Source organism: Macrotis lagotis, chromosome 1 (genome assembly GCF_037893015.1).
Source record: "Macrotis lagotis isolate mMagLag1 chromosome 1, bilby.v1.9.chrom.fasta, whole genome shotgun sequence".
NCBI lineage: Eukaryota > Metazoa > Chordata > Mammalia > Peramelemorphia > Peramelidae > Macrotis > Macrotis lagotis.
In genome coordinates, this window is record NC_133658.1 from 865,596,478 (window position 1) to 865,609,840 (window position 13,363).

The window sequence follows — 13,363 nt, forward strand, 5'->3', positions numbered from 1 at the left end:
TACAAAAACTAAAAAATAGGGGGCGGCTAGGTGGCCACAGTGGATAGGGTACCAGCCCTGGAGTCAGGAGTACCTGAGTTCAAATCGGGACTCAGACACTTAATAATGACCTAGTTGTGTGGCCTTGGGCAAGTCACTTAACCCCACTGCCTTGCAAAAATGTAAAAAAAATAAAAACAAAAAAACTAAAAAATTAAAGGTTTTTTTTTAAACAAGGCAAATGGGGTTATGGCTTGCCCAAGGCCACACAGCTAGGTCATTATTAAGTGTCTGAGACTGGATTTGAACCCAGGTACTCCTGACTCCAAAGCCGGTGCTTTCTCCACTATGCCACCTAGCCGCCCCACTAAAAAATTAAAGGGAAAAAAGCAATTCAGTAAAAACAATGCCTGTGATAGGATAGGCAAGATTCCATATAGTCCTCCACCTATGTAAAGAAAGGAAAAAGGGTACCACATGTTAAGAAGGATGCTACTAACTTGCAGTGGATCTGGGGCAGGGAGACTAGATTGGTGGGGAAGAAAGGGAGGGAACTCAAAAGCATGTTATTAAAGGAAGCAGAGAGATTTACCTTGAAAAATGGAAGCCTTAAGAGAATATATTAGAACTATTTTTCAGGGGCAGCTAGGTGGCACAATGGCTCTTGAGTCAGGAGAACCTGAGTTCAGATCAGACTTCAGACACTTAATAATGACCTAGCTGTTGAGGAAATCAAAACAATTCATAGTCATATGAAAAATTGCTCCAAATCATTACTTATAAGAGAAATGCAAATTAAAGCATCTCTGAGATACCACCTCACATGTCTTCAGACTGGCCAATATGACCAGAAACGACAATGATCAATGTTGGAAGGGATGTGGGAAATCTGAAACACTGCATTGTTGGTGGAGCTGTGAACTCATCCAACCTTTCTGGAGAGCAATTTGAGATTATGCCCAAAGGGCAACAAAAATGTGCATACCCTTTGACCCAGCAATACCACTACTGGGTCTATACCCTGAAGAGATCATGAAAAAGGGTAAAAACATCACTTGTACAAAGATATTCATAGCAGCCCTGTTTGTGGTGGCAAAGAAGTGGAAATTAAGTGAACGTCCTTCAATTGGGGAATGGCTTAACAAACTGTGGTATATATATATATGTCATGGAACACTATTGTTCTGTTAGAAACCAGGAGGGATGGAAATTTAGGGAAGCCTGGAGGGATCTGCATGAACTGATGCTGAGCTAGATGAGAACAAGAAAAATATTGTACACCCTAACAGCAACATGGGGGTGATAATCAACCTTGATGGACTTACTTATCCCTTCAGTGAAACAACCAGGGACAATTTCAGGATATCTGCGATGGAGAATACCATCTGTATCCAGAGAAAAAATTATGGACTTTGAACAAAGACCAAAGACTATTACTGTCAAAAAAAAATAAAGTTACATTATTATGTAATTTTACTGTCTCATACTTTATTTTTTTTCCTTAAGGATATGATTTCTCAGTCATCACATTCAGCTGAGATCAATGCATAACATGGAACTAATGTAAAGACTAACAGAATGCCTTCTGTGGGGGTGGGGTGGGGGAGGGAAGCAAGAATGGGGGAAAATTGTAAAACTCAAAGTAAAATCTTTCTTTAAAAAAAAGTAATTACCTAGCTGTGTGACCTTAGTCAGGTCGCTTAACTTCATTGCCTTGCAAAAGCAAAAAAAAAAAAAAAAGCAAAACAAAAACAGAACTGTTTTCAGATATATGGAGGGCGGGCTGTTGTTTGTCTTTCATTCTCAAGCAGGACCATGACATCAGAGAGGTGATGTCATGACATAGCAGTCACTTGGATTTGAGTGAGGTATTGCTGTGCAAAGTTACCAATCTCACTTTTTCCTCTGGAGCCATCTGGGTCCAGTGACCAGCCATGGAGCAAGATGACTGGGGATAGTCCTGGATGGAGTTGGGGATCCTGACTTTTTTAAGCTAAGGTCTTTAACAGGTTTCTGCTTGATTGAGACAATGCCCATTCAATGATTAAGGCTAGGTGAGAAGGAAATGAGGTAAAGAATGATCACTTTTACCTAGTCAAAAAAAAAGTCATTCTGAGAGGGGAAGACCCTCAGGGTTTCTGGTGTGCATTTTTAAGCTCAGGAAAAAGAGTCTTCCTGACTCCAGACTTGGCATTCTATTCATTGCACTACATGGATGCTCCTCTTCTTGAGTTCAAATCCAGCCTCAGACTCTTACTAGCTCTGACCCTGGGCAAGTCATGCACCCTTGTTTGCCTTAGTTTCCTCATTTGTAAAATATGCTGGAGAAGGAAATGCCAAATCACTCCAATATTTCTGCCAAAAAAACCCCTAAAAAGGGTCATGAAAGTTGGAGACTGGAAAAAGACTAAACAAACTGCTAAGCACTAGACAGAGCCTACCCTCAAGGAATTTACAATGCAATGAGAGAAGACAGCAGGCAAATGGAAGCTGAAAAGTGTGGGAGAAGAATGAAAGGTACTCAGTGGTGGGGCATGGTGAAGAAATCCAAAAGAGTGCAGCTGGTGAGAGATGAAAAGGAAGCATATGGTTGGAGGTGGGGAGGGGAAAAGGGGAGGGTATATATGTGGTTGGAACACATGCTTGTTTCTCCGTTTCCTGGAAGCCAGAGGATGGTGGATTGCTTGAACTCAGGGGTTCTGAGTTGCTGATCTCATGTCTGTACCAAGTCCAGGACCAAGTCCATGGAGGGGTATAAAGTATAAGAAGACTGAAAAGGTAATATGGGTTCAGATGGTGAAGAGTTTTGAAAGCCTAATAAAAAGGATTTTATATTTCATCTGCTGGATTGATGTGGTCAAAGCTGTGGTTTAGCATAGTAAAGTGGTGGATGGATTAGAGTGGGGAGAGATTTGGGACAGGGAGATCAACCAGCAGGTTATTGCAATAGTTCAGGCATGTATTTGAAGCCAGAAGAATGAAAATCTCCCCCGAAGCCCTTGCTAATTCTGGCTCTAATTCTCTCACCAATTCAAATAAGATTGAGTACCTGGTTACAAAAGTATTTTGTACTCTTAAGATCTAGCAATACCACCTTTCTTGCTATTTGTTCCACATGATATTCTATCTCTTGACTTAAGTGCATTTTGACTAGTTTTCCACTCCTTTTAGGATTCTCTCCCTTCTTGCCTCAGCTCATGGTTTCCTGGCTTCCTTTAGGACTCATGTGAAATTCTACCTTCTGCAAGAAGTGTTTCCCAGTCTCCCTCAAAATTAGTGCTTTCCCTGAGTTTTCTTCTCATATGGTTGGTTGGCTCTTGTCCTTCATTATTGAAGAAGACCAAAACAACTTCACTATGTTAGAGACAAAACACAGTGTGGCTGATCAGACGAATACAAGCTTGGAATGCTCTACCAACAGGTTGGGCACAAATAATCCATGTGAACACCCTGGGATGGGTACTTTAAACTTAGGCATCTCATGTTTCCTTTGAGTTGTTTCAAGTTTGCCTTGCTCCTAGAGCACAGCACTGTTTCTGATGAGGGTACACCATGCTGGGTGGTCCTGTGCCAGTGTCTCCCATGTTGCATAATAAATTCCAGTGTTCTTAAGAGAGATTTTTCAAGATATTCTTGCATCTTTATTTTTGATCCCTATGGGAGTTCTTGCCCTTTGTGAGTTGTCCATAAAATAGACTTTTTGGCAAGTGTACTTCTGGCATTCTAACAACATGCCCAGCCCATCATAGTTGCACTTTCTGTAGAAACATCTGAATACTTGGCAGTTTAGTTCCAGAAAGGACCTCAGTCTGGTATTTTCTCTTGCCAGGTGATCTTCAGAATCTTCCTAAGACAATTTAAATGGAAACAATTCCGTTTCCTGGCATGATGTTGATAAACTGTCCAGGTTTCAGAGGCAGATAGCAATAAGGTCAGCGCAATAACTCTGTAGACCTTTAGTTTGGTAATTCAATAACTTCTTTCCTACACTGTCTTTTGGAGTCTCCTAAACACTTACTTAGCTCTGGCAGTGTGTATATCAACTTCATTATCAATGTGTACTTACCTGGAAAGTACACTTCCAATGTAAGTGAACTTATCCAGTATTCAAAACTTCTCGCTTTGCTGAAACTAAAGGTTTCCCCTGCAGATGCTGTGGTGCTGGGTGATAGAGCACCTGTGTTTTCTTGGTGTTAATTGTCAAGCCAAATTTAGCACAAGCAACAGATAATGGATTTATACTTTGTTGTACCTAGGTTTCAGAGGTTGCATCAAGTGCACAATCATCTGCAAATAGAAGATCATGCACCAACACTCCCTCCCCTTTGGTTTTGGCTTGTAGTCTTTTCAAATTGAAGAATTTGCCATCTGTGTGGCAACTGACCTTGATGGTGTGTTCATCCTCAGTGAAGGTGTTTGATATCATGGCTGAAAATACTAAAAGCATGGGAGCAAGGACACAGCCTTGTTTCACTCCATTCCAGTGACCAAGAAATGGCAAGAACATTGTCCACTATCCAGAACCTCGGCATGCACGCCATCATGAAACTGATGTACAATACTGATGAACTTCTCAGGGTAACCAAATAATGACAATTTTCCATAAGCCCTCATTACTGATAGTATCAAATGCCTTGGTCAGATTCACAAACATTGTATATAGACCACTGTTCTGTTCCTGGCATTTTCCTGGAGTTTTTGATCAGTAAACTATGTATCTACTATTCCTTGACCCTTTCTGAAGCCACACTGGCTATCATCTAGATGACCACCTTCCAGGTGAAGAATCAGCCTATGGAGGAGGACTCAGGCAAGAATTTTGCCAACTATGATTAAGAGAGAAATGCTCCTTTGATTGTCATAGGACAATCTATTCCCTTTACCTTTACAGAGATGGACAGTGGAGGCATCCTTGAATTCCTGGGGGAAAACCTCCTCTTGCCATATAATTTGGAAAACTTCAGTCAACTTTGTATGAGCAACAAATCCCCCCACCTTGTAAATCTCAACTGGAGTAGAATCAGCACAAGATGTTTTACCATATGAAAGCTTAATGGCATTCAAAACCACTTATTCAGTTGGAGCTTCAGCTAGGGATAGATTGGCTTCAACTTGATTGATGATGGTCTGCTAAGAACACTTATAAGTGTTCAGTTCATCTCTCTAGGATTATGTCCCTATCACTAATCAGCATGGCTCTATCACCATTGAGTAGTTGAGATATCCTTGGTTCATAAATAGCCTTCAGGGCATCATAAAAGCACTTTGAATCATTATGATCTGCATTAAATTGAATTTCATCTGTCTTCCTACTGAGCCAAGAATCCTACATTTGAGGTTTTTATACACTAATACATGGTCAATTTTTTTTTGTAGTGTCATGCTCTGCAGAAAAAAAATGTATTCCTTTTTATCCCTGTTTAATTTTATCTAAAGATCTATCATGTCTAAGTTTTCTAACATTCTATTTATCCCTTTAACTTCCTTCTTGTTTATTTTATGGTTAGATTCATCTAATTCTGAGAAAGGGAGGTTGAGGTCTCTTACCAGTAGAGTTCTGCTGTCTATGCCTTCCTGTAACTCTTTCAGCTTCTCCTCTAAGAATCTAAATGCTATACCACTGGATGTATACATATTTAGTATTAGAATTCCTTCATTGTCTGTGGTACCTTTTAGAAGGATATGGTTTCCTTCCTTATCTCTTTTAATAAGAGCTATTTTTGCAGCTGCTTTGTCTGAGATAAGGATTGCTACCCCTGCCTTTTTCACTTCAGCTAAAGCATAATTTATTCTGCTCTAGTCCATATGTATCTCTCTGCTTCAAATGCATTTCTTGTAAGCAGCATATTGTAGGATTCTGATTTTTAATCCACTCTGCTATCTGCTTCTGTTTTATGGGAGAGTTCATCTCATTCACATTCAAAGTTATAATTAATTGCCTTCCATGCTATCTGCCCTCCCTTTTTTTGAAACTTTATCCTTATTCCCCAGTATTTTGCTTCTGAATACCACTTCCTCCAGTGTGTTTATCCCCTTCTATCCAGCCCTCTCTCTTTCCTTTCCATTTTCCCTTTATCCCTTCTGTCTTCCCTTCCTTCTATCAAATCCTCCTTTCCTCCCCCCCCTTCCCCTCTTAATACTTGAAGGTAAGATAAATTTCTAAACTCAACTGAGTATATGTGTTAATCCCTCTTTGAACCAAGTCTGATGAGAGTAAGATTCAAGCAGTTCTCACCTCTTCCTTTCTTTTCTTCTATTGCAATAGGTTCTTCACACCTCTTCATGTGATATAATTTATCCCATTCATCTCCCCCTTCCTCCCATCTCTTTGCTATCCTCCTTTTAAATGAGATATTCTTTTTATATAATTCCATCAGAGTCATGAACATGTCATCAGTATCCATTACTTCTGACTAAGTATATTCCCTCTAATAGAGTTACAGTTCTCAAAAATTATAAGAATCTTCCTCCCAGGTAGGGATATAACCAGTTTCACCTTATTGGATAGCAGGGTTTTCTTTTTCCAGTGTTTACTTTTTCATGCATCTTTTGAGTCTCCTGTTTGAAGACCAAATTTTCCATTTAGCTCCGACCTTTTCATCAGGAAAAGTTGAAATTCTCTTATTTTGTTAAATGTCCATCTTTTCCCCTGGAAAAAAGTCTCAGTTCTGCTGGGTAGTGAATTTTTGGCTGCAATCCAAGCTCCCTTGCTCTTCAGAGTATCATATTCCAGGCCCTTCAGTCCCTTAATGTTGATGCAGCCAGGTTGTGTGAAATCCTAACTGTGGCTCCTTGGTATTTGAATTGTTTATGACTGCTTGTAGTATATTCTCCTTGATCTGATATTTCTGGAGTTTGATCCCAATGTTCCTTGGTGTTTTCATTGTGGGATCCCTTTCAGGAGGGGATCAATGTATTCTTTCAATGACTATTTTGCCCTCTGGTTCCAGGATATCAGGTTAGTTCTCTTTCTCTATAGCCTGAAGTATGGAGTCTAGGCTTTTTTTCCTTCAAAGTTTTGATTCTTAAATTGTTTCTCCTGGATCGATTTTCTAGGTCAGGTCTTTTGCCAGTGAGATATTTTATATTTTTCCTATTATTTTGTTTTTAAAAATTTTGTTTAATAGACTCTTGGTGTCTAATGAAGTCATTAGTTTCCACAGATTTCAAACTTTTTTTAAGAAGAGTTTTCTTCATTTACCTTTTGCATCTCCTTTTCCAATTGGTCAATTATATTTTTAAAGGAATTTTTAACTTTTTCTATTTGCCTAATTGGGTTTTCAAAGGATTCATTTTTTTTTGTTGTAAGATATTAATTTTCTCTTGCATTTCTTTTTCCAGTATTTCTATTTGATTTTTAAACTCTTTTCTGATCTCTTCTAAGAAGTCTTTCTGGGCTGGAGGCCAATTCATATTTTCCTCTGATGATTTACTCTCTCTGAGCTGGTAACTTTATCTTCAAGGTAACATACAATGGACTCTGCTTTGTGCTGGTCTTTCTTCATTTTGGACCCTTTCCCTAGGGTCTTGTGTTGGGGGAGGGGCTGGTTGGTTCCCAGACCTTTGGTGTTGAGATCTTTGGAGGCCTTGCTCACTAGGGTTAGGAACTCCAGGGGGTTTGCTCAGTGGGCCATTCAGTAAAGGATGCCAGAAGCTTTCTCTGGATTGTCTGTGTTGTTAGTGGCCCACTCCCTAAACCTGGGGTAGGATCTGTGCTGTTCTTGCACAATCTGGGCTGGGCCCTCAGGCTAGAAAGCTAATCACCTTAATCAGCAATCAGTACTGGGGGAGATCTGCTACCCACAACCAGGCCCTGGGGCAACTTTTGAACACCTGGGCTGTTTCTTTGTTTGATTTGGAGAAAGTCAGACCCTCCTAAAGGAACAAGAAGATGGGGGTGTGGTCTCAGCTGGAAACTTGGGAACTCAGCTGAAACCATGGGGCCTGGGTCTTCTACTCTAATCAAGCTGATTGGTTAGATGTGGACCATCATGCTGACACTCTCTATCTGCTGGCTGTGCACACAACAAATGCTTCCCCTGCTGTTTTCAGGTTAGTCCCCCAGTCTCAACCTGACACCCCTGCATTGGGTCTCTACTCCCTGCCCCTGATTTGCCCATGCTTCCCGTGACAGACCTTGCTGCAAGATGTTCCTCTTGGTTCTTCTTTGGGCTCTGTGGATCCAAAATCTGTTAAGAGGTTTGGCTCATGTTAGTTCTGAAGGAAGCCAGGAGAGCTTAACACAGTGCTTGGCTTCTCTCCGCTATCTTGGTTGGAAGTCTCACTAGTGAATTTCTTGAGGTCACATCAACCTCAATTCTCCAACCTCTAAAATGGGAATGACTACCATTCAGCTTTAATATCCTGGAAAACCAACAATGTATCAATAAAAAAGACAATAAAAGACACTATTTAGATAGTGCTTTAAAGTTTCCAAAGTGCTTGATGTACATTCTCATTTGATCCTCATGATAACTCTCTGAGAAGGTGCCATTTTTAATCCCCATTATAGAGGTCAGGACAAGAAGACTGAGAGGACTTTAGGGACTTATCCAGGGGGAGAGACTAATTAGTATCTGAAACAGGATTCAAACTATGCCACCCACTTGCTTCTGTTATAAGAATCTAAGTTGGAAAATAAAAATAAGAAAAAGACTGTATTACTTTAGACGTAGCTGAAAAACTACTGAAAAAAGAAGTCAGGAGAGCTGGTACCTAGTCAAACTTCTTGTTATAGAGGAAATTGAGGGGGTCACCTGTCACTAATGGATTGTTTACTAAACTATAAGAATCAGGAAGTTAGAAACCATGTCTTAGCTAAACTTTTTGCTTTCCCCAGTGATCTGCATGAAGAAGGGAAATGTTTGGGGAATGAAAATGTAAGCGTTTGTGGAATGAATGGTGAATGTTTATGTCTTTGGGCAAGTCTTCCCCCTTCTAGGCTTCAGTTTATTTTTATGTTTTGTTAAAGATTGAGTCAGGATGGGGAAAGAACAAGGTGGAACAAATAGGGAGAGAGATTAGACCTTTCATTTTATTAGTGTGGTGAACTTGAAGATGAGTGAGCTCCCCCTACCAATGAAATTATCAATGTAATAACAAATAACATTTATTTAGTTTTGCAAATATCATCTCATTTTATGCTCATAACAACCCTGAGAAGCAGGTGCCATTTTTAATCTTAATTTTACAGCTGGGGAAACTGAGGCAGAGAGTTGCAAAGTGACTTGTCCAGAGTCACAAAGCTAGAAAGTCTCTGAGGTTGCACCTGAATTTGAATCTTCCTGAAAATCCTCAGTTCACTCAGCCACTTTGTACCTTCTTTACTAAGATAACATCTTAGAGAGTTTCTTAGCACATTGAATGAGACTCATACAGGGTCACATAGTCTATGTGTCTGACAAAGGTAGGACTTTAAGTTAGTTATATCTTCTTGACTTGGATGCCCCCTTTCTATCCATTAAGCCATATGACCTCTCAGTTGGAGAAGGAATCGATGATAATAATATTTCACAAATATAAGGAGAGCTTTAGGTTTTATAAAACATTTTTTTTCACACAAATCTTTTAAGTCTAATCATCCCTTTTTTAGAAATTAGGATACTGAAGTTCAAAGAAGTTAAGTCATTTGCCTGGAATAGTACAGAAAGCATGGGGTGTGAATCCAGGCAGTTTGGAAGCTATTTCAGAGCTATATTCTATTGTATCATACTGCCTTCGATGATGGTTCTCGGGTGTTTGGAATTCTCTTATTCTATAGCCTTGTATGTCATTTTAAAAGGGACTTTTAAAAAGGGGCCCTGTCTGGGTCTCAGCTGTAAATATGAGATTTGGATCACATAAAACTCTAAGAAGTTCCTTTCTTGTCTTAGGATTCTAAATTTCCCTTTGTGTTGTTTCCAAAGGATGACTGTGGGGAAGGATAAGAATGAAGTTCTACTTATACTTATCTTACCTTGAAAGTTTTTATTATTTATACATTTATAAATTGCAATCATAAAAGCATCTGAAATTCCATTTTGTATGAGGAGCTGAGATCATATTAAAACCTATGCCAAAAGAAGCTTTGGGGATCTGAGGAGTCTAGTCATTAGCTTGCCTTGGTTATTCAATAATTATTACTCTCATCAGTAAGAGTACCATTAAAAATGGTTTCCAGCCTGTAATGGGCACTTTTCCAGGTGTAGTGATCTTCTCAAGAGTCCTCTCATCTGTCCTCAGCCTGCTATTATATAATAGGTGGGCTATTCCTCAGATGGGAAAATGAAACGTTACATTAAGATGATGTGACAATGTTGACTCTTCTTTTATGTTCAACATCATCTATTCACCTCTAGCCTCTTTTGATTTTCCTTAAATGCTCAACAAGGGATCTGAACTCCTCAGGCCTGAAGTACAGGTCCCCTGTCAATGACAAGAGGAGAACAAAAGTTGGTCCTTCTGGAGTAGGGACTGCCTCAAAGCAAGGGGACAGACAATGATGTTAATGATAACAAAAGCAATAACAATATCCCTTTAAAAAGTATTTTACATACATAGTAATTGCTATTATTTATAGAATATTTTCAGGTTTGCAAAGCACTTATCAAATGTTTCATTTTACTCCAACAACCCTATCATGTAAATGCCATTATTATACCCATTTTACAGACAAGGAAACTGGAGTTCATAAAAGCTGCCTGATTTGCAAGCGTCACAGAGTCTTATTAAGGCAAGGGCTTGAGTTGCTCAGTTCTTACTTCTTCTTAGAATGAAGAACAAAAGAGAAGTGGATACCATTAACGTTGGAGTGACCATGGGAATTCAGTCCTTTTTCTGTTGTATCTGACTCTTCTTTCCCCCAAGGCAATGGGGTTAAGTGGCTTGCCCAAGGCCACACAGCTAGGTAATTATTAAGTGTCTGAGGTCAAATTTGAACTCAGGTCCTCCTGACTACAGGGCCAGTGCTTTATCCACTGCGGCACCTAGTTGCTCCCAATATATCTGACTCTTCATGACCCCCATTTGGAGTTTTCTTAGCAGAGATACTTGAGTGGTTTGCCATTTCCTTTTCTAGCTCATTTTGCAGATAACTAAGGCAAACTGGGGAAGTGACTTTTCCAAGGTCATACTACTAATAAGCTCTGAGGCTGGATTTGAACACACAAAGATAAATGTTCCTGACTCCAGACCTGGTGCTCTAACCACTATATAACCTAGATCTCTACCATTAGAATATAAGAATTGGTTGAGGAGCTATGATTCATTATATCAGTTTGGGATTTTCAAGATGAGTGATAGATCTTTTAATCCATTGGCTCCCACTACTGAGCATGTACTCTAAGGAAGTCAAAGATAAAAGGTCTGATAGATATAAAAATTTATTCTGACATATATTTTGGAGAATTGGAAGTAAAGCAAGTATCCATGCAGTAGAAAATGGCTAGGAAAACTAAGGTATATAAATGTAAATGAAATGTCCTACAAGACCCCCCTCTGTATCCTTTGAACCCATTCTCTTCTTGGTCTTAAATGGATGGGTTTAGAGACATCTCCACTCCAAATACTCAAGTGAATTTTTTATACCAGACCCATAGTAAATTTTTCCAAACTCAGTTTGATTGATCATTCACAGTAAGACATGTGATACCTCTGCCCCAGTATAGTGATAACAATTTGGTCCTCTTTGAGACTGAAGGACCACAACCTTATTGCCTTCCCTCTTTATGTAAGTTCATTGTGAATAGGAATTGATTCATTTAATGGATTCATAAACCTTTTCTGGCACAAAGCCTGGCTCAGAGTGTGCACTGCATAGATGCTTGTGGATTGATGAAATGCACTTCCTCCTCAGTTAGGCTTCAGACTTTTTTGTCTTCCTTCCAAGATTAGTCCAGGTGCTACCTCTTCTAAGTTATTTGAGAATCTGAGAATCTCTTATTTGAGAATCTGGAAAAGCTTAAGCTACAATTTTCTGCCTGTGAACCCCAGCTCTCCTTCAGTAGAAACTTAAATTCCTTATGTGAAGGGACAGTGTTGTTTTTTGATTTGTTTCCTAATATCTTGCAAAGCATCTTGCAAACAAATATTAGTTCATTGTTTTCTGAATTGAATTGGAGGAGAATCACTATTTGATTTCACAAATACTTGTGAACCCTTAAGGGTCTCTATTGATTTCTTTAAAAAGTCTACTTATGGTTTCAAAGCCTACCAGGAAAGCCTGGACAAGAAAGAAACCCTCAGTGACTGAGTTTTTAATTCCTGACTAGGGACTGATATCAAATATTGCCTGGGATTATTAAAATAGAAAAACCTACGGGTCCAACTTCTACCTTAACACCCAAGGGAAATCTTTTCCTTCAGTCTCGACTTTCTATATTTATATTATACAGAAAATCAACTTTCTGTAGACACATACTTTATTAAATGTAGCAAAGAATACTATCCTGTTTCTTTCAAGGGTACTTTGCCCAATCATCAACCAAACACCTCCTCACAGTGTCTTCCCAGCATTCCCTTTTTATGTGTCAAAAGGACAACTCCAAAATCCTTACTTTAGGGAAGTAAGGTGCCTTGCCTTCTTTCCAACCCAACAACTGACTGGTCCTGTCCTGCTTTATTTCCATAAGTCTCCTAGCTCTGGTCCCTGGATCAGTTTACTATCTCAAAGTCTTTTCTATCCCTAGCAGGAAGAAACTGCGGCTCCTGTCTACACATAGCTGAGACACCATCTCCATTCATTTGTGGCAATGCGGGAAGCATTACTTCTCCAGAGGAATGGGTAGAAAGAACAAATAAATATTATACTTGACCTGAACCATCTCTGATCCCTGATCTGTTTTACTGTCAGTTTCTTCCTATCATGACCTTGTGTCTGTTGTAGTCATCATGGTCTTGGGAGAGAAAGTATGGTCATTTATATACAATAATAGCAACACTATAAGAAAAAACAACTTTGGTAGACTTTATAATGTTGATAAAAATAGAGGGGAAGCTCAAACACTTAACTAGCTGTGTGACCCTGGGTAAGTCATCTCTGTTTGTCCCAGTTTCCTCACCTATAAAAGGTGAGGAAATATGTCTGTTGCCAATCATTCTCTTATTTGAGAATCTGGAAAAGCTTCACCTGCCCAGCACATGCCCCCTCCCTCCACCTCCCAAGTATCAAGGCTCCTTCCCATCTGGATCTGCCTGATCTCTCCAACCTCATGTCCTACCATGAACCAGGCCAGATCCTCCTCATCTCTCCCTTGCTACCTTTTTCTGTGTCTGGTCATACAGTATTGATGGCTGGAATATCTCCTCCTTTCTTTTCCCTATCCAAATCTTATGCAAAGGCCTGGGTTTGAGTCTCAGCTTCAGTGCCTTCTAGCTGTGTGACTGGGACATGTTACTTTACTTTGTG